The sequence below is a fragment of the Camponotus vicinus genome, unplaced genomic scaffold (genome assembly GCF_025532165.1).
Source record: "Camponotus vicinus isolate PSW18456_S1 unplaced genomic scaffold, iyCamVici1.0 SCAF_7, whole genome shotgun sequence".
Classification (NCBI taxonomy): domain Eukaryota; kingdom Metazoa; phylum Arthropoda; class Insecta; order Hymenoptera; family Formicidae; genus Camponotus; species Camponotus vicinus.
This window is the reverse complement of record NW_028141979.1, coordinates 10,105,935-10,130,031: the sequence shown is the minus strand read 5'-3', so window position 1 is coordinate 10,130,031 and position 24,097 is coordinate 10,105,935. Positions and strand designations below refer to the sequence as shown.

General features: G+C 31.8%; 1 pseudogene; it reads left to right on the top strand.

The window, feature by feature from the left end:
* Positions 1 to 1,650: 1,650 nt before the first annotated feature.
* LOC145975040 (glutamyl aminopeptidase-like) lies at positions 1,651 to 22,999 on the top strand (annotated as a pseudogene).
* The last annotated feature ends 1,098 nt before the right edge of the window (positions 23,000 to 24,097 follow it).

Here is a 24,097-nt window from a genome sequence, read left to right as displayed (position 1 = left end):
TAGTAAGAGAATTTCACAATTTTAATGCTTTTTATCTCCGAAAATATTGATTTAGGAGAAAAAATTTTTAGCAAAAAATAAAGCCGCTGAAAAACTCTACAAAAAAGGTTATATGCATTTTTTTCATAAACCTACTATTTTAGCTGTTATATGAAAAAATAATAATTTTAAATACACTTAATACAATTTAAATTTATATAGAATTTTTAATACAATTTAATACAATTAAAAAATATCACAAATGTATATGTACACAAACACACACACGCGCGCGCGCGCGCGCGGGGTGCAAAAGGGGGCCTTTGGCCCCCCTCCCGCAACCACTCCGTCGGTAGGCAAGGTGGACCTCACTTTAGAACTTACAGCATACATTCTTTGTGATTCAACTTTTCACAATGCGTCCTCTACCGGCGGGGTGGTTGCGGAAAGGGGGGGCCAAGGCCCCCCCTTGCACACTCCGCGCACGCGCGAAAAGAAAAATCAATGGATTATTTTCAATTTACAACAAGCTGGTAAATATTGAATAATAAATTTACATCTGTATTGTCTATTATATAATAATAAATTTACAATTATATTGTATATAATTTCAAGTATATATATTTCAATATATAAATACATATATTTGTATAATTATTATATATATATATATATATATATATATATATTTATATTTATATATATACATATATTATGTTTGTAGTCGAAGCCATTTTATGTTTGCACTAAATTGCATAATCCAAATTGTCAGAATTGTTCAATTGTTATACATACATACATACGTATGTATGTATGTATGTATGTATGTATGTATGTATGTATGTATGTATGTATGTATGTATGTATGTATGTATGTATGTATGTATGTATGTATATAGTATACATAAATATATATATATATATATATATATATATGTATATATATATACACAGGGTGTAAATGAAAAAGCACCCACGGAGCAAATAGCGTTATTCCTGATTAAAAATCGAGTCGAAAAGTCCCGAACCATTTTTTTCTATAATATTTAATAAAGCGGTAATTATTGAGTAAATAAGCACCGACCTTTAGACGGGCGCACGTCAGTGAACCGCGCGCCTGGTAGTGTGCGTGAGTGCTCCGCCGTTTTGGCGCTATGTTATGCCGCTATCGTGCAATATTCTTATGCGTCGTAATAATGTAAAAAACTTTAATTTGCATTAAAAATCATATTTCTTCCGTCAAAAGCGTTTCCTTAAAGAAAATTTCGACAAGGAGGCTAAAGGTCGGTGCTTATTGGCGTAACTTTACTCAATTATTACCGCTTTATTGAGCATTATAGAATGAAATGATTCAGGACTTTTCGACTCGAATTTTAATCAGGAATAACGCTATTTGCTCCCTGGGCGCTTTTTTAGTTACACCCTGTATATATATTAACACAGGGTGTTAATGAATATCTGTTACAAACTTATAGGGTATGCAGAGGGTTTAAAGTAAATCAACTTTTAATAAGGAACACATTTCCGAAAACACGCCGTTTGCGAGCTGCAGACTGCGACTGTTGATATGTTCAGTATTAAGAATAATTCTCATAATAACTTTATTTGGTTACATTACACTAGAAAAATGTTTAGCAATATCAAAACAGATGACTACAATAATTGCTCATAATGACGACCACCAACTTCGATGCAAGCATTGCACTTGCGGAGCATGGTACACTCTTTCCAAAATGTTAGACGTCATTTGTATTTCTCGTTGTCATTATGAGCAATTATTGTAGCCATCTGTTTTGACATTGCTAACCTTTTTGTCGTGTAATGTAAATAAATAAAGATATTATGAGAATTATTCCTAATACTAATCTTCCTAATACCAACAGTTCTAGTCTGTATTTCGCAAACGGTGCGTTTCCGGACATAAGTTCCTTATTAAAAGTTAGTCTACTTTGAACCCTCTACATATCCTAGAAGTTTGTAACAGGTATTCATATACATATATTTACATATATATATACATATTATATATATATATATATATATATATATATATATACGTATATATATGTAATATATCATATATATCATATATGATATAGCGGACGCTTGACACGACTGCGTTCTTCGAGCTCTTTAATAAATTCCTCGCAACGCTGCAGCCATGCAAAATACTCGCCCAAGGTAGCAATTTGGTGAGATCGCTCCACCAGATCGCGTTCAGTCTGCTCGATGTTTTCCATTTTTCCTTTTTCACACTACGTCACAGTTTTCTACGGAGCACTTACACGTGACTTTTGCACACGATATGCAATACCGTTCGCTATCTTGAACGTGATAAAGCTTACTAAAATAATTATAACGTTGAAAGCATCGTTTATAGACACTTGGATGCATACATCGCCAAATTTTCATATCATTATCGTCACAATTTTTTCGGATCATCGCTACGTGTCTAGGATCTTTCCAACTCCTATACTGCAATGTACGCAAATTGTTTATCATCACCAATTCTACGCACTTCTCAATATCTATATAAATATTAATGCATAGAGCTTTGCCTAAATGATAGACCTTCGACATAATTCTCGATGTACGAGTATATATAATATAAGATATAACAAAAGATATTGCAAGAATATTGAAATTTTAACAATATATTTGAAATTTTCATTTCTTGCTGTAATATGTAGAATTGCTGATACAGCCTTCATGTTACATAATAAAAACGGAAGATGCAAACATCTCTAATTATAATAATATATTTAATTTCGTAATATTTTTAACATCACGAAATATGTTTATAATTAATATATATAATTTTAAAGTACTTAACAATCAACAAAAGTAATTTATTTTATAACAGGATACTATCGCGTCAATTATGATATTGCGAATTGGCGAAAAATTGCACAATACTTAAATTCTCAAAAATATAGTAATATACATGTTCTCAATCGAGCGCAAATCATCAATGATGCGTTTCATTTTGCGATAGAGATGAAACTTGAATTCTCCGTATTTTGGGAACTCGCTTCTTATTTGGCACAGGAAAGAGATTATATAGCATGGTATCCTATGCTCAAAGCATTTGAATTTTTGTCGAACATCTTTCCATTCTTAAATTTCTATCTTGAATTTAAGGTATATATATAGATATAATTACATTTTTTTATAAAAAAATTATCCATTACATCAATTATCTATTTTATAATACAACGATTTCATATCATAATAATGAATTCTTTTAAAAATAGATATATGTAGTGAGTTAAACAAAAAAATTAATGATACATTATTATTTAATTTTTTTTGTATCAAAATTCAGAAATTTAAATTCAAAAGGCGCTTATGTTACATATTTGTTATATATTTTTTCTTTACATTTACTACAATCACATAAATTTTAAATATTTCATCAAGTTATTTCTCTATAATAATAATACGTTAGTATTTACATGATAATTGTTGATCAATTGTGTAATTATTATTTAATTAGTTTTAGGAAATTATAGAACACAGTATATAACACAATTACCTTTCTTATATTAATTTTCTTTCGCAGTATTCGAATATTTACGGTGTTAAAAATATACAAACATTTTGCAGAGAAACTGATTTATATAATATTAAGATAATCTTTTTACATTATACAACACATAATAATTTAATATACATAAAATAATCCACTTGTAAATGCTTGTTTTATAAAGGAAATTGATATTTAAAGTTTAAAATACTTAAAATCTATATTTGATACGCCACAGATTTAAATTAAGAAAATAATAATTAAGAAAATAAAAATTATATATCAACATCGATACATCAATCGATACATCAATATGCACAGACTAAAATATATGTACAAAGTGTCTCGTAAAGCTTGATCGCGCGTGCCTCAACTCTTGTTTTTTCATTGCTATGCGACATTCGCCGCTGGCACACTTATCGCGCATATCCTACGATATAGTCTCGCGAAACGCACGCTTATTCACATTTTTAATTAATATTTTAATAATTATTACGAAAATTGTAGAATGGTAAAGAATCTTTCTGTTCAATTTATTGCGTTCTACCCACTCACGAACGTTAGCACAATTTTATGAAATACTTTATATATCGATATGTGTGTTAAAGATTCATTAAATGATATGAAATCCATACCTAATTAAATGATAAAATATATACACAATTATTCACACACAAATAAGAAATTGGTAAATCTACTTATTATGATATTGATGCTACGAAGTCACATAAATATTAAAGAAATATCAAAGAAAATTATTTAGTAAAAACGTTTATTTGCGCGTACATTATATCTGTCCTTGTAAATAATGAATTAACTAAATATAATGATAGTTATTAAATTTTAGGGAGTGCTAAGGTTTGATTTTATGCAGAAACTTAGATTTAGTAACTGGAATCTGCTTAACGAAAGTCACATCAACGATCATACTAAATGTTTAAAACAAGAACTCGCAAAGTGGGAATGTATTATAAATGAAAATCGTTGCGAAGTAAAATCTAGGAGTCATTTGAAATGGCATCTAGCAAATCCTGAAAAAAACAAGTAATTCCTTTCATAATATTCAAAATATTCGATTCTTTTTATGAGGATATTTTTTATATTCTACATATGTTTGAGAAATTAGTTATCCTATATATCAAAAAATTATTTATAAAAACTAAAGAAACTATTAACACAATTTCGATTAGAAGATTTTTATTTCTATTCTGGACTGTCTTCTGTAGACTTTTGCCTGGATGGAAGAGGTGGACATATTGCAATGGTTTGAAAACGGCAGATCGTGATACATGGAATAAAGTTTTTAATGATTACATGAAAGGAAATGATAAAATATTAGAATGTTTGGCTTATAGTAAAAATTCTGAAATTATAATCCATTATTTAGAATCAAAAATATCAGATATTTTATTGAAATTTTGGCATAATGTATCTTATATTGAAGTTGCATCGATAGAGCGTGTTTATGCCTCAACTGCTAATATTTTTCTTTCTGTCATTGAGAGACATACTAAATATATGCTCACAAGTTTATTAAGTAATTACTGGACAATAAGACACAGGTGACGATATTATTTAATAAAGATATACTACACATAGATGTGAAGATTTTATTGTACGAATCAGTTATAATATTGTTTTATTTTTTATAGAAAAGTCAATGGGATTGTAACACTAATTGTTATAATTAACAATGCATATTCTAAGGGACAATTGGGCGAGGTAAATTTTAAATAAATCAAATTTCTATATTTTATATAATATTTTTCTATAATTCTGTTCATAATGATACTCTGTATTTGGGACAGTGCAATTATTAAATACGAAATTATTTATTGATAATAATTATTTAAAAAATCCATTTTAGATAAAGAAATTTGTAAAAAAGAATTTGAAAAGTTCAGTCCTAATTCCCAGTATTGAATACAAGATAGAAACACGCTGGTCGGAGATCGAAAAACAGATAAATTATTTTCGATCTTTATTTAACAATTGAATAACGAAATCTTTAAGATATTAACTGTTTAGAAATTAAAAATACAGCATAAATGATTGTAATAATATTTATAAATGTATATAATTAATTATTCACTAATGTCATATAGGAATTAATAATTGTTTAATTGTATTTAATCAATATAATATTATAATTGCACAATATAATATTAAAAATATTGTATTGTATAATATTGTATAAAAATATTATATTGTATAATATTGTATAAAATTATTATATTACATTACAATATAATTCATATTATGAATATTATGTATTGATATTTTTAATATTATAGTATAATACATATTATATTGTATTACCTTTCTGTATTATTATGTAAATTTAATACACAGAAGTTGATTATATATTTACATGTGTTTATTTTACACAGATACATACATATACAGGGTGTTTCCAGTATCTCGCAACAAAGTAAAATCATAAGTAAATATCGCAAAACTGAACTAAAGAATCCTATATCATTTTGAAAACCACCACGTAAAATTTCGAGATATTAATTAAAAAAGATCGGCCAATACATACAAGTATAAGCGCGATTATAATTCTTCAATTAATTTTCTCTCGCGAATAGTTTCTTAGAAAAATTGTTTTTATAAATAAAAGCTTCATATACGAAAATGGAATAAAAAACATAAACAAGTTTATACTTATTGACTTCTGTCGATATGTAAGATATCCTGTGCTACGTATAATCAAGACGTTATTTATATAACACTACGTACCTTCTATATACTGTCAGGTATGCCAACAGAGCCATCAGTTCATGATAGTCTCTTGAAGCGATAAGTTCGCGATTGAATGCTTTTGGTGTTAAATCTGGTATTAAACCTGTCTGATTGAACTAATAGGATAAGGCATTAAATATATAATAAAATATTTATCTTTCTTTCTTTAAATGTGCATACAAAATTGTGTGGAGTAACAGGTAACGCTTTTATTTTATAAAAGACTTTCTATTTTATAAAAGATTTTCTTTAATTTTCAAATCGACTAACTCATTTTATTGTAAATATTATTTTTATCTTTTGCATACATTATAGTGTTAATAGAAATGTGTGGGTGAAGACATTTACGTTTGTACTGTAATAACATGTTTCGACCATTTTGACATATAGAAAGTGTAAAATTTATAAGATAAATTTCTTTTTGACATTATATAATTATTGTGTAATTAATTTTATATTATTGCTATAAAATTATCTAAGCTATTTAAAATATTATCTCATCATCTGAGCTATAAAATAATCTATCTTAAAAACGTATAATATTACCTGTGTTTTGTTTTTAAAATATTTTATATAATGAATGTCTAGGACCAGTAGGATATGTTAATTTGAATGTGTAAGGAACGAATAAACAACAAATAATAAAAAATTAACATTTTATTCAAAAAGATGTGTTATAAAAATATTAACATAATTGTTTTTAGAATTTTGTTCGAATGTTTGATACAATCCGCTACATTATCAAAGTTTCAAATATTTGATGATATTTGATTTCCGTTCAGTGTTTGTATGTTTTTAATACATTTCTTACATAAGGAACAGATTGATCTTGAAAATAACATGTTAGTAAACATATAGTCCATATCATGTATAAAATCGCGTTGTTCAGAATATACCTTCATTTCTCATACATTTTAATGCTCATATTATATATATGTATATATATATATATATATATATATATATATATTTATATATATATATATATATATATACATTGAAATATGTAATTGTACTAGAACAAATCTTAAAGATAGCTAAATTGAGATAAATAAGAGTTATGTTTATTGTGCTTGTCCTACTGGAATTATCTAAATACATCCTTCATGTCTCCTAATATTCAAGTCCGAAAAAATATTTCATATGTCGTTTTAATAATTTGTATATTTATCTTTTCTAATCATTCCTTTATTTATTAAACTGTATTATTTTAATTTCTTTTTAAATTAATCGTATTTTCTTATGAAGTGTTTGGTAAATTCTCTTGAACGTTTTTTCACACAAAAATCGATTTTATTGCATACTCTTTGCAAATACTTTTTTTCTTAATAAAGAAACGTTTTTTTATAGATATCCGAGTGAAATTCAACATGACATTCTTAAAACTATTATTAACTATTAGTATAATATATCTTGCCATGATGGCAATAGCGAGTCATGTGGATGATGAAGAATCAAAAATCAAAGGAATCGATGAAGAATCGAAAATCGCAGTGCGCAGTGTATTAAACAATACATCAAGCAATATATCAGATTATATACTTCCGACACATTATAACATACAGTTAATGTTACACAATAATTATCTCCGTAGCAAATGCATAATTTTTTAAATATTTCTTATGCAAAACAATACATAAGTTTTTATGCACCGGATTCAGCGAGTATAATAGTATCGACATTAAAGAATAATAATGGTACGGTTTATGAAACAAACTCAACAAATTTTATTAAAAACAATATTGTCATGCTCGATTTCGGTGATGTTGTGTAGTTTCTTGCGTGTAAATCCTGGGAGGTTCCACGGTCGACGCAAGTCGAGGCATAGGCCTCTGTGTGGGTGTAGCCACGGCTCCTTGGAGGGTATTTATTAAAGAACTCTCTTTCGTTGGTGTGAATACTTTCTTTATTTTAATACTTATTTCTTGACTTGCCCTAACGTAATGTACAAGGCGGCAGTAAGATTAGCAAAGGCCCCTAACACCGGCTCCGAGAAGCTTATATATCGCGCATCTCCCGAATCTCGAATGTTCCGAGAATTTACGAGATCTCACGATCATCTCGTCTCTGTAAAGCGATCACGTTTCACAACAACCATCGACTCGAAGCCGAAGATAACATTATAATAACCTTCGACAACAGATATAAGCATATAAAATCAATAAGAATCTTCAAGCTCGTTCTAGAGGCTTATAAGGATGATAAATACATGATGAAATATATGAAAGCAAATTGAAAATAATACGAAACACCGCCCGCCTTGGAAGACTGCGTCTTACAATATTAACATATGATAATTGAACAAATATAAACAATATACCAAGTAATATAAATAAATACTATATAATGAAGTGTGCAATGCAATGACAATGATTGCAGGTCAGCGTAGTACATGGTTCAAATAAATTTAAATTGAGTCGAATGATCATTTTCGTCAATACATATCAACTAATTTAGCTTGCAGTCAATTAAAGAAGTAAACTAAGAAAATTTGTCCTTTGTCTATACTTCGCCAAGTGCGTCGATTTAATATAATGAATTAAATCATGCTAATCTTTTAATGGCAATATCGATAGTTTTGACAGAGGTCTAACAATCGATCCCTTGGCTGTGACCACTGTTGCTGACCGGGCGATGCCATCCGCTCCAGGATGAATCTCGCTTATGCGACCAAGCATCCATTGTAAAGATGGAAGGCCCTGTTGTTTGATTAGCACCATCCGTCCGGTCTCGATTTGTTCACCCTTGCTGATTGCCCATTTTTGCCGCTGCTGCAATTGGTTCAAATACTCGCGGCTCCAGCGACTCCAAAAATGCTGACGGAGTTGCTCGACTCTCTGCCAGCGTATCAATCTATCTTGCTTAATATCGGTAAGGTCGGGACAAGGAAAATCATTCAATGCGCCACCAATCAAAAAATGCCCTGGCGTAAGATAGGCTAAATCATTCGGATCAGAACTCAGCGGTGTCAACGGACGCGAATTGAGTACGGCCTCTATTTCGCACAATACTGTTTGCAACTCTTCGAAAGTCAGGTGCGACCCGCCTACAATGCGCTGCAAGTGATATTTTGCGGACTTCACCGCCGATTCCCACAGCCCGCCAAAATGCGAGGCGACAGATGGGATAAAATGCCACGCTATCCGCGAACTACAGCAAAACTGTTTTATTTTGTCTTGTTTCTCAGCCGACCTATAACTTTCACAAAATTCTGACAACTGCCGCGATGCACCCTTAAAATTGGTGCCGTTATCAGAAAATATGGCGACCGGACATCCCCGACGCGAAATAAAACGCTTAAGAGCGGCTAAAAAAGCTTCAGTTGTTAAATCGCTGATTACTTCAAGGTGAATTGCTTTAGTAGCGAAACATACGAATACACCTACATAAGCCTTACTGTTTTGAGCATTTCGTCGCTTGCTTTCTCTTATAACAAGAGGTCCAGCGTAATCGACTCCGCAGTTAGAAAAAGGCCAAGAAGGTGTTACTCGAGGTGCCGGTAACACCCCCATTTTCGCCTCTGACATAACCGGTTTGCATTTAAAACAGACGAGGCATTGTCTAATGATCTTTCGCGTGGTTGATCGAAGCGAAAGCGGCCAAAAGTTTTGTCTCACCGCGGCCATAGTGCCTTGTACTCCCGCGTGCAGACTGCGCGCGTGTTCCCGTTCTATTATGAGCTGAATAAGCCGATGGTTTTTTGGGAGCAAAATAGGATGACGAGCATTATATGACAACTGCGAATTCTCGAGTCTCCCCCCGACGCGAATCAAACCTTGATCATCTAAATAAGGCGACAAAGATATTAAAGCGCTAGCGGATGTAAGAGGATTTCCTTTCCTCAGCTGCTCGATTTCACTCGAAAAAACATTCCCCTGTACCAATTTACAAAGATTATTTAGCGCGACTGAAATTTCCTCATGCGAAACGCGAATGCCCAACCTCTCACCCGATTGTCGGCGCGATGTGAGGAATCGTCTGCAATAGGCAACGATTCGGCATAGCTTATCTAATTTCGAACATTTGATGATGAGTTCTGCGAAAGGGTTTGCCATTGCGAGTAACAGCCGCAACTGTCCGTTGCGTCTCAGGCATCTCTCGACTCCGGAATACCCACACCGCTGCTTGGCCACGAGTCTTCGCTGTTCCTCAGGAACGCGGGACCACGCCACCATAACGCGGATTCTCCGATGTCATGCGGGGAAATGCCCCGAGACAGCAAATCTGCGGGATTTTCGGTTGTCGGAACGTGCCGCCAATCCGAACCGGAAGTTAACCGCTGTATTTCGCCGACGCGATTCGCTACAAAAATCGACCACTTCCTGGAGCACGAGGAAATCCACTGTAACGTTATTATCGAATCGGACCATAAAAAATGTCGCACGCTACTTATCTCGATAGACGCCCGCACCTTATCCCATAATCGAGCCAATAATAGCGCGGCACAGAGTTCAAGTCGAGGGATTGAAATAGCCTGGAGAGGAGCGACTCTCGTTTTTGAACACAATAAATCGACATGAAATTCACTGTCGTCGATTTGTCTCCGAATATACAAACAAGCGCCGTATGCTCGCTGACTGGTGTCACAAAAGCCATGTATTTGAAAGGCATGCCTACTCCGACCCCCAATATATCGCGGGATACTCAACCTATTTAATTCGCTTAGCTGTTTTCTAACGCGGACCATTTTTCGTGCATATCTAACGGAATGGACTCGTCCCAATGCATTTTTAACTGCCAAATCTCTTGCAACAACATTTTCGGAATGACAATAACCGGTCCGATTAATCCCAAAGGATCGAATAATTTTGAAATTTCTGATGGCATTATGCGCTTTGTTATTTCATGTGAGTCAGCCGGTAATTCAATCGCAATTTGAAACGTGTCTACAGGGTGTCCCATTTTAAGTGTCCACACCAAATATCTCCCTCATTTTTGATTTTAGAGAAAAATGGTTCAGACATGTTTTGTATGGTTTCGAGGGGGCCATAAGATGGTACCATTGATTTGACATTGAAGAGTCATTTGAAGGTCACGTGAAGGTCACTTCAATTTTTTTAAATGGAACACCCTATATATTTTTACACATTTTTGTAGCTCATCTCGAGGGCTTTCCAAAACACTATAATTAAGTTAGTTTTCATTAAGTACTTTTCGAGTTATGAAGCTTGAAATCATTTCTTAATTTTACATAAACCGTAAAATATCTTGTAAAACATTCATTTTTCGATTATCTTACCTTAATACTTTTATGCACAAAATAATGAGAGGAATCAATTGGTGTAAAGAAAACACATAGTTGTTTCGAAGAAAAAAAATGTAATTTGCAATTAACAATTACATTTTTTTTCTTCGAAACAACTATGTGTTTTCTTTACACCAATTGATTCCTCTCATTATTTTGTGCATAAAAGTATTAAGGTAAGATAATCGAAAAATGAATGTTTTACAAGATATTTTACGGTTTATGTAAAATTAAGAAATGATTTCACGCTTCATAACTCGAAAAGTACTTAATGAAAACTAACTTAATTATAGTGTTTTGGAAAGCCCTCGAAATGAGCTACAAAAATGTGTAAAAACATATAGGGTGTTCCATTTAAAAAAATTGAAGTGACCTTCACGTGACCTTCAAATGACTCTTCAAGGTCAAATCAATGGTATCATCTTATGGCCCCCTCGAAACCATACAAAACATGTATGAATCATTTTTCTCTAAAATAAAAAATGAGAGAGATATTTGGGGTGGACACTTAAAATGGAACACCCTGTATAGCCGGATTCCAAAGTATTCCTAGAATACGTGATACCGGATCTCTGTCAATTGGAACTTCAACATTATGCTAATTTTGAACGTCGCTTATCAATGCCTTATTATTTGAAGACCATTTGCTAAGTTGAAAACCTCCGCGTCTCAAAATCTCAATGACCTCGCTCTTTAATACCAATGCTTCCTCGATCGTGTCAGCGCCGGTAAGCAGATCGTCAATATAAAAATCACGCGTTATATGCTGCGATCCTAATGGATATTCAGTTGCGTATATTTCCGCCAGATATCGAAGAGTTCTAGTAGCTAAATAGGGAGCGGCCGCCGTGCCGTATGTCAATGTTACTAGTTCAAAAGTTTGCACGTCCGCGACGGCCTCGTCCCGCCAAAGAACGCGCTGCAGTCGCGTTTGTTTGGGATCAATCAGTATCTGGCGATACATTTTTGTGATATCCGCGGAGAACACAAATTGAAAAGTCCGAAATCTTAAAATGATAGAGAATAAATCCTGCTGTACCGTCGGGCCGACCATAAGAGTGTCATTCAATGAAATTCCGTTTGAACCCTTGCACGAAGCATCAAAAACCGCCCTTAATTTGGTCGTCTCATTTAAAGGCCTTAATACGCAATGATGCGGCACATATAACATATTGGTAAATTTTTATTGTCATTTGTTTCATCAATCAATTTCATGCGTCCAAGTGACAGGTACTCGCGCATAAATGCTACGTATTGCGACTTCAAATTCAAGTCTCGATTCAAACGCCTTTCCAGACTATGAAATCGTCGCATTGCTGTATCTCGAGTTTCACCGAGCTCCTTTAACTTGTGTTCTATAATCGGAAGCGTAACTACTCACACAGAAAATAATATCTATTAGATATCTATTAGATATTCTCAATGAGCATTAGGGATATCCACGAATATATAGGAAACATTTATTAGACGTGCTTTAGATATCCAGATGTCCGCCATTCGAGATCTCATAAATATCCATAGGATATCTACATAAATATCCGCTAGATATTCATACAATATTTAGTGGATATATCTGTAGATATCCATTGCATGTATACTGGATATTCATCAGATTTCTGCGTGGATATTTATTCAATGTTCCATAAATATCTACAGGATATGTAAATCAATATCCTGTAAATATCTATACAATATTCAGTGGATATTTATTATATATAGATACATTTATTACGTATATATTGATATTTATTTTTGAATGGATATTGATTTAATGTTCTGTATATAGATACCATATATAACGGAATTTAAAAAAAAATTAACCGTCTGCGGTTAATTATATGGAGCTCTGGAGCTCCTCGCAAAAGCTAGAGGACATGCGGCTATAATAGTCTGCGCTCTTTGACCGATAAGCCGTGGGACCTGTGCTGCGGCCTTATATACTGTCTTAGATAGATCCCACTTTCGGGTTAGACGTTTTCCTTTTCGCCACCTAGCGGCGAGGCGTGAAGCTCGTGGAAGTATATGAATATCCATTGGATATCTTTGGTAGATTTTCAGTAGATATGGATATGTGGATTTTATATGGATGTCCAATGGATATCCTTGATAGATTTTCAGTGGACATGGATATGTAGACATTATATGGATGTCTAATGGATATCCTTGGTAGATGTTCAGTGGACATGGATATGTGGACAATATATGGATGTTCAATGGACATCTTTGGTAGATTTTCAGTAGATATGGATATGTGGATTTTATATGGATGTCCAGTGGATATCTTTGATAGATTTTCAGTAGATATGGATATAGGGATTTTATATGGATATTCAATGGATATCATTATTGGTTATTCAGGAGGTATAAACATTTAGACATCTTTTAGATATCTATTGGTTATCCATAGTGGATATGGACATTAAATGGATATGTAGATATCCAGTAGATATCCATTAGATATTTTCTTCTGTGTGGGTATTACTCGACCTTCAAAATCTCTTCTGGTATTATCAACGAAATGCCGCTCGCAAAAACGCTCTTCGCTCGAATATAAATCGGCAGGACGGAAATTTTCCTCGATACGCCAAAATCTTGACAATTGATTCTGCAATTCTGCATCTGTTATTGTGACATGAAACACACCCGCTTCTCGCTCGCAGGCCCAATACGCGTCGTTATCTATTCGACCGGTAACAATCCAGCCAAAAAGCGTCTTTTGCAACGTGGGATGTGCCCTCGAGGATTTCAGCCTACCTATGCAAAGCAATTGCCAAAATAGTTCGGCGCCTATTAGTATGTCGATATCGGAACATCGATAAAATTCTGGATCGGCTAACTGAATGCTCGATGGTATACTATATGTATTTCTTCCCGTTTGATCGGCGAGGTAGGAATACGCTCCGTAATGCGTTCCGTTAAAATACATTCCAAGTTTGCAAAGAAACCGTTTAATCGCGACTGTAATTTTATTTTAACGATCTCATTTGCTTCGCTAGTCATGCCATTTATTCCTGAGACCCTAACCTTACCCGGCATAGTCTTTAAATTTAATCGTTCGACGCAAGCTCGCGTTATAAAATTTGCTTGAGAACCGTTATCTAATAGAATTCGGCAAGGTTGTCTTATTCCGTTAGCATCTACTACGTATACAATCGCCGTCGAAAGCAATACATGGGCATTATATGCGGCAGACAATTGAGTCATGACTGTGGCTTCCTTTGTTGTTGCCTGAGATGACTCATTTCCAGTTTTTGCGTTCTCAGAAAGTTCGCTAGATTTCGACTGAAAATGAAGTAAGGAATTGTGCTTGACTCCGCATATTTTACATGCGCCCGCTTTACATTTCCCCGAAACATGATTATTCCCGCGCAAACAATTAGTGCGCAGTTTACGTTTCTGAATTTTCGCGAGCCGTCGAGCAACAGGCAATTTAATAAAATCTCGACAGTAATAAATAAGATGCTCTCCATTGCAATATCCACATGAGGGAGAAGTAGTCGCAACGTGAGTCGTCATGCTCTTCCCGACGGGTTGAATCATTGAATTATTTCGAATAAGCGATTCTAGCAAATGGCATCTGTGCTCCAAAAATTCAGCGAATTGTTTAAAAGTGGGTAATTCTGCTCCGGTAAGCGACGCCTGCCATTCTCTCCTAGTGATCGGGTCAAATTTAGAAGAAATTAAATATATCAATATGCTATCCCAATGCTCGGTTGGGCAGCGCAAAGCATTCAGCGCTTGTATGTGTTTTGTAGTATTATCCGCCATCCTACGCAATTCAACGGCGTTCTCCTTCGCAACGCTCGGCAGCTCGAACAAAGCACGCAAATGCGTTTGCACTATGGCCCGCTTATTGTCATACCGCTGCCTCAATAAGTTCCAGGCTACTAAATAATTTTGATCTGTCAATTCTAATGATTTAATCACATTAGCTGCCTCGCCCGTTACAGATGCTCTTAAATATTGAAATTTTTGAAATGTACTCAACGACATATTACTATTTATAAACGAATTAAACATCTCATAAAATGGAAACCATTCCTCATATTTTCCTGCAAATTTCGGCAAATCTAATTTTGGCAATCGTATGCTACATGCGGAGGCGGCCATTTCGGCCGGGGATGCAATTGGTGACATCGCGGCACTAGTAGACGGTGTTTGACTAAAGTCCGAAATCCTGCAGCGCAATGCAGCGGTTAATTCATAGAACATCTCCTCAAATGAAGGGCGATCTTCTTCCTCGTCTTCAGAAAGAGCTTCCAACTCGGATTGCAAACTATTATATTCCGTCCAATAAGTCGCTAATCTTTCTTTTCTTTCCTCTAAATTCGCGATTGATTCAGGCGTCACATGCGTTACAGAATCTACATATGTCTTAATACGGGTACATGAGGCCTTTATTGATGTGCGCTTTCTTTTAAGTGCCGAGATCTGAGCCGAATGAGCCATAATTTACGCAATATACGACGCGCGCAAACTATGTGATACTCGCAAACTATCTTGCGCAAATACTGAGATAGCGAATAGACAATTTGATTGGTAAAAGAATGATATTCCTACCGTGACCGCCGATTAACTGCTCCACGGATGCTTCCTTGACCCTTTACGGCTGCCAGTCCGCCGCCTCTTCAAAATGTGGAACCGCCGATTGACCGCTGCTATTGACTCTCCAGTGCCTCGCGGTTCAGCTCTTCTCGTCCTTATTGCTTTCCCTCGCATCCAAAGGAAGCTCGCGACCGTAAAATGTTGCAGTGGATCCAAATTCTCCCAACTTCTCGTCCAGGATCCGGCTCGAAGGACCAAAATGTGTAGTTTCTTGCGTGTAAATCCCGGGAGGTTCCACGGTCGACGCAAGTCGAGGCATAGGCCTCAAAATTTGTGTGGGTGTAGCCACGGCTCCTTGGAGGGTATTTATTAAAGAACTCTCTTTCGTTGGTGTGAATACTTTCTTTATTTTAATACTTATTTCTTGACTTGCCCTAACGTAATGTACAAGGCGGCAGTAAGATTAGCAAAGGCTCCTAACACCGGCTCCGAGAAGCTTATATATCGCGCATCTCCCGAATCTCGAATGTTCCGAGAATTTACGAGATCTCACGATCATCTCGTCTCTGTAAAGCGACCACGTTTCACAACAACCATCGACTCGAAGCCGGAGATAACATTATAATAACCTTCGACAACAGATATAAGCATATAAAATCAATAAGAATCTTCAATAGCTCGTTCTAGAGGCTTATAAGGATGATAAATACATGATGAAATATATGAAAGCAAATTGAAAATAATACGAAACAGATGTCTTGTTGCGTGGAATGTACGATCTGTATATAGAGTATGAAATCTCAATTAATATCGTAAGGGAATCTTTCGGAATTCCGTACACAAATGAAGATGAAGAAATAGAGTAAGTAGAAGAATATATGAAATATCAAAAACAAATTGTACATTTGTGCATTCTACGCTTACAATTATCTAAAATTAATAATTACCTAAAATATGTCATTAAAATACGGCAGGTAGTTAATCGCAACAGGTATCCCAGCGAAAAAACAGCAAATACTTCCATATTGGGACAAGCCAGAATTAAGAAGTACTTTTGTTATTTCCATACTGCATCATACAAAATACAAAGCTTTGTCAAATATGCCGATACGAGATAATATATTTATTCCCGATATTATGATGTGGACACGTTTTCACGAGACTCCTTTGATCTCCATAGATAGTGTAGCATTTCTGGTATCCGATTTTCATCCGATCATCCTCTCGGATGATGAAACAATTCGTTCATCCATATGGTTCAGACCACAATCGGAACCGCATTTAGAATTTGCGAAAACTGTTATTTCTTCCATTGGTGTATACATACGTAATTGGAATATTTTGAGGAAAAGAGTTGCGCGGACCTCTGTTTCATTTGAGAGCAAAGTGGATCATGTCGTAATCCCGGATTTACAAAATGATATGGAACAGACTTTGGGTTTCATTTTTTATCGGTAATATATATAGTTAAAAATATAAGTATATTTTAAAAGCTATTTTAATTACATATTATATTGTAATCCATTTACATAAGAAATTATATTAATATCCAAAATTTTTCATACACATTAGTATTTATAATTATTTTTAGGGAAGCAGATATCACTTATAATGAAGAATTAGATCCTGTCGCATATAAAATGATAATTGTGCGCTTAATTGCACGTGGGATGGTACAAAAATATATTAGAAAACTGTTCAGACCAACTTACTTCTGGCCTCATACACGTTTAAACGAAGGATTTAATATATTTTATCAAGCATACATTAACGGCCAGGTTATTTTATTACTAACGCTATTTGAATACGCAGTCAAATGATTAATAATATAGCAATATAAATAATTGTTAAATATTTGTGCAAATATTCTGTTTTATTTCTTAAATATAAGAAATTATAAGAATCCAAGTCTCTAAAATTTCTAGAAATCCGGTGAAAGAAATTTAATAAGAACTAAATATGTATATGTTTTTGTATGGAAATTATCGCAGAAAAATTTACACACACAAACTTTATTCTTAACAATAGCATATAATAAGCTAATTTTGATATGTACTGTATGAAAACTTTTTCTCTTTGATTATTTATGATAAGTTATGATTATATCGAATTGATTTTAGGTTCTGCCAAATTCTCGAGAGATGGATCTGTTTGTAGTTCAAGTTCAACATGAATTACTCTATCTAAATACTTATGATGTTATAAATTCTACTATAGAATATAATAGTTATCCTGAAAATTATTTACAGTCTTCTCTTTCTCAAATCAAAGTTATGCGTAAAACACTGCATAATTAAACAATTAAATAATTATAAATTTCTGAATGTTAATTTCATAGAAAGAGAGAAAAGTCATATATAAACAAAAGACCCTGTACGATTCTTATGGAAATTGAATTTTGAAGTTTGGCGAAATTTGTAGAAACTCTGGAAATAAATAGTTTGCGACAAATCAAAAGTCACATTAACCGCGATATCGTTTGATAAAGCCATTTCTTCGCTACAAGCGTTCAAATGTCGAAATAAAACGTTATTTCATTACTACTGAGAGAAAATAAATAATGTATTATTGAGTAGAATCACACACAGTTGATTACTTTTATTAATACATAGATATTATATTTACGTGGAAAATATGTACATAAATGTATATATAGGGTGTCCATAAAATTCCCATACACTATATTTCAGAAGCGGTTCAAAAATTACGAAAAATCATGAAACAGGTGTTTAATTATTTTGAGAGGCTAGTCTTTTAAAGCAATTAGGGAAGTTGTATCCCTCTTCCATTCGAAGGGGGAGACTTAGGGGAAATTTATATAATAACTATACTTTCAACTAATTATATTTTCTCAAATATCAAATGGCATGTTATGGCGACGACAGCGGCGATGCTGCTACACACACATTTTTTCCATGTAAATAAATTAGTAAAATGTATTAATATAAATGATCAACTGTGTATGACATTCTAATATATTATTTATTTTATTTAATATATTATTTACTTTTCCTTAATAGTATTGAAATAACACCTTATTTCGATATTTGAATACTTGTAGTGACGAAACCACTTCATCAACCTTATCACATTTATTTTGACATTTTTTAAATTTTTATTGTGTTTTCACGTAAACTATTTATTTCCAAAATTCAGGAAATTCAATCAAAATTCAAATTTCTTCGAAATTCAATTTCCGTAGAAAGAACCGTGCAAGGCCCTTCATTTGTAAAATTTAATATATTTTTTCATAATATTTGCAATAACGTAATAATATCTAACTTTAAAATTAAATTTTTATATAATTTTTGGATAATTTTCTAATGTGTAATTTTTTTTAAATTATAACTATACATGTTTATCTATGATTTCAAAAAATCATAATAAAATATAAAATTAACTGATTCCTTATAATTGTCTAATTTATTATTTTTAACAAATTTTTAATCATTCACTATTTATCTATTATTACAAATTTTTTCGTTGAAATGTATTTATCAATTTTTATAGCTGCTTACTTAGATTTAATTACACAAACTTTGGGTGTAATATATTTAAATTTATTAATTACATATAAATTCACAAACCTTTATTGCACATTGCAGTAAAGACATTTTAAATATACTAAATTCTTTTTCTTTCAAACGTTATAGGATTCATTATATGGCGCATGTTAGAACGAACATTACCACTTCATATATTTTCAAAGGGATTCGTGAAATATTTGTATAATCAGTTAGTATAATGTATTGTAATGTAATAATATATACATCATAGAGGAAAAGGAAAGAAAAATTAAAGTATAAAATAGATTTAATAATACATTACCAGTTTTTTAATGTTTAAAAGACATAGATATTTAAAAGCTTAAATTTATACTGCTATTTTATATTTATGAATTTTTGTTAAGATTGAATTTCAACTTTTTTCTTAATAAATATATAATAGATATTCATATTTTCTAAATATCAAATAATTTAAATTGAATTATTTGGAGAATGTAGTTTTACAAACATAGAATATAAACACTCTAAAATCTATGTAATATAAAAATTAATTTATTATTCATTCAGTCACGACGAATGCTAACATAATTATTAATAAATATATATTAATATATATTAAATAAAAATATATACATAAAATATAAATAAAATAGTTTTATTAAAAATATATACTAAAAAATATATATTACATATATGTATATATGTTTTCATTATTTTTGTATATATTATAAAAATAATATATATATATTTTCTTTATTTTTATAACATATAAAATCCATGAATCTATCGTGTATATAATCAATAATTGTATATTTTGTATATTATGTATTATATACACGATAGATTCGTAGATTTTATATATATATATATATATATATATATATATATATATACAATTATATTAAGTTCATAAATTTCTATCTCTGTAGGAGTTACATTATAGATTAAAATATAATAATAAATTTTATAAATTATGATTTTCTTTTTTGTTATTTATTTATTAATTTTAATATAGTATTAAAATTATCATAATGTTAAATCTTATAGACTAGATGATCCTGGAGCAACAACTTCTCGTGATTTATGGAATGCTATGAGATCTGTCATGATTGAATTCAATTCCACGTATGATTTTAACATAATTGACATGATAGATTCGTGGATTATGCAGAGGTGTACTATCGTGTTGAAGGTGACGCAAAATTATGCTACTGCTCTTCTAACCGTATCAGTAGAATTTTACAACAAATTAGATGAGAGACAATATTATATACCTGTTTCTTATACTACAGAGTCGAAACTCGATTTTAAAGTAACTTCGACGAATTTTTGGCTAACACCATGGCGTTCAAAAATCGAACTCTCTTTTGAGAAATATGAATGGATTATTTTCAACTTACAACAAGCTGGTAAATATTGAATAAATAATTTATATCTTTATTGTTTATTTATATATACAGGGTGTTCGGAAATTCAATCGCCAAATTTTCAGAGATTGTCGGGGGCACTATAAGAATCATTTTTTGCAAATGAACCTGGGGTCGGAAACGTGTCATTACATCGCTACGGCATACGGAGTGTTCGAAAGAGTCGGGACCTCGAACTATCACAAAAAATAGTAGGTTCCATTTAAGAAATTGAAGGTGACCTTCAAATAACTCTTCAAGGTTAAACCAATGATACCATCTTATGGCCCCCTCGAAACCATAAAACTTTTGTCTGAAACATTTTTCTCTAAAATGCTTTGTTTCCGAAATAATTGCGTGCGTTAATTAAAATGGCTCACCCTGTATATAAAGTGTCTCGCAAAGCTTGATCGCGCGTGCCTGGACTCTTGTTTTTTCTTTGTTATGCGACATTGCTATTCGCCGCTGGCACACCTATCGCGCATATCCTACGTTACAGTCTCATGAAACGCGAGCTTATTTACATTTTTAATTAATATTTCAATAATGATTACGAAAATTGTAGAATGGTAAAGAATCTTTCTGTTCAGTTTATTGCGTTCAACCCACTCACGAACGTTAGCACAATCTTATGAAACACTTTATATATCGATATGTGTGTTAAAGATTCATTAAATGATATAAACTCCATACCTATTTAGATGGTAAAATATATACACAATTATTCACACACAAATAAGAAATTGGTAAATCAACTTATTATGATATTGATGCTACGAAGTCACATAAATATTAAAGAAATATGAAAGAAAATTATTTAGTAAAAACGTTTATTTGCGCGTATATTATATCTGTTCTTGTAAATAATGAATAAACTAAATATAATGATAGTTATTAAATTTTAGGGAGTGCTAAGGTTTGATTTTATGCAGAATTTTAGATCTAATTATTGGAATCTGTATGACGAAAGTCACATCAGCGATCATGCTAAATGCTTAAAACAAGAACTCGCAAGGTGGGATTGTATTATAAATGAAAATCCTTGCGAAGAAAAGTATAAGCGTCATTTGAAATGGCATCTAGCAAATCCTAAAGAAAACAAGTACTTCTTTTCATAATATTTTATTCTTTTTCTAGGATTATTTTTTTATATTCTGCATATGTTTGAGAAATTAGTTATCACTTATATCAAAAAATTATTTATAAAATACTAAAGAAACTATTAACACAATTTCGATTAGAAGATTTTCATTTCTCTTCTAGACTATCTTCTGTAGACTTTTGCCTGGATGGAAGAGGCGGACATATTGCAATGGTTTGAAAACGGCAGATCGTGATACATGGAATAAAGTTTTTAATGATTACATGAAAGGAAATGATAAAATATTATAGAATGTTTGGCTTATAGTAAAAATTCTGAAATTATAATCCATTATTTAGAAACAAAAATATCAGATATTATATTTAAATCTTGGTATAATGTATCTGATATTCAATTTGAATCGATAAAGCGAGCTTATGCTTTAACTGCTAATATTTTCCTTTCTGTTCTTGAGAGGAATACTAAGTACATGTTTACAAGTTTATTAAGTAATTACGAAACAATAATACACAGGTGACGATATTATTTAATAAAGATATGCTACACATAGATGTGAAGATTTATTGTACGAATTAGTTATAATATTGTTTTATTCTTGATAGGAGAGTCAATAAGATTGCGACATTAATTGTTATAATTAACAGTGCGTATTCTAAGGAACAGTTGGATGAGGTAAATTTTAAATGAATCAGATTTCTATATTTTATATAACATTTTTCTATAGTTCTGTTCATAATGATACTCTGTGTGACAGTACTATTATTAAATGCGAAATCATTTATTGATAATAATTATTAAAATAATCCATTTTAGATAAAGGAATTTGTAAAAAAGGAGATCAAAAGTTCAATCATTTCAGTTACCGATATTGAACAGAAGATGGAAACACGTTGGTCGGAGATCGAAAAACAGATAAATTATTTTCGATCCTTATTCAACAATTGAATAATTAGTTTCTAAGACATTAACTATTTAAAAATTAAAATTATAGAATAAATGATTGTGATAATATTTATAAATGTATATACTTAATTATTCACTAATGTCATATAAAAATTAATAATTGTTTAATTGTATTTTATCAATATAATATTAATTGTACAATATAATATTAAAAATATTGTACTGCATAATATTGTATAAAAATATTATATTGTATAATATTGTATAAAATTATTATATTACATTACAATATAAATCATATTATGAATATTATGTATATTTTTAATATTATATTATATTACATATTATATTTTATTACTTTTCTGTATTATTCTGTAATCTTAATACACAGATGTTGATTATATATTTACATGTGTTTATTTTACACAGATACATACCTATACAGGGTGTTTCCAGTATCTCGCAACAAAGTAAAACCATAAGTAAATATCGCTAAACTGAACTATAAAATCTCATATCATTTTGAAAACCACCACGTAATATTTCGAGACATTAATTAAAAAAGATCGGCCAATACATGCAAGTATAAGGGCGATTATAATTCTTTAATTAATTTTCTCTCGCGAATAGTTTCTTAGAAAAATTGTCTTTATAAATAAAAGCTTCATACGAAAATGGGATAAAAAACATAAACAAGTTTCTACATATTGACTTCCGTCAATATGTAAGATATCCTATGCTATTTATAATCAAGACGTTATTTATATAACACTACGTACATTCTATATACTGTCAGGTATACCGACAGAGCCATCAGTTCATGATAGTCTCTTGAAGCGATAAGTTCGCGATTGAATGCTTTTGGTGGTAAATCTGATGTTAAACCTAGCTATTTCAACTAGTAGGGTAAGGCATTAAATATAAAATAAATTATTTATCTTTCTTTCTTTAAATGTGCATACAAAATTGTGTGGAGTAACAGGTAACGCTTTTATTTTATAAAAGACTTTCTCTTTTATAAAAGATTTTCTTTAATTTTCAAATCGACTAACTCATTTTATTGTAAATATTATTTTTATCTTTTGCATACATTACAGTGTTAATAGAAATGAAGACATTTACGTTTGTACTGTAATAGCA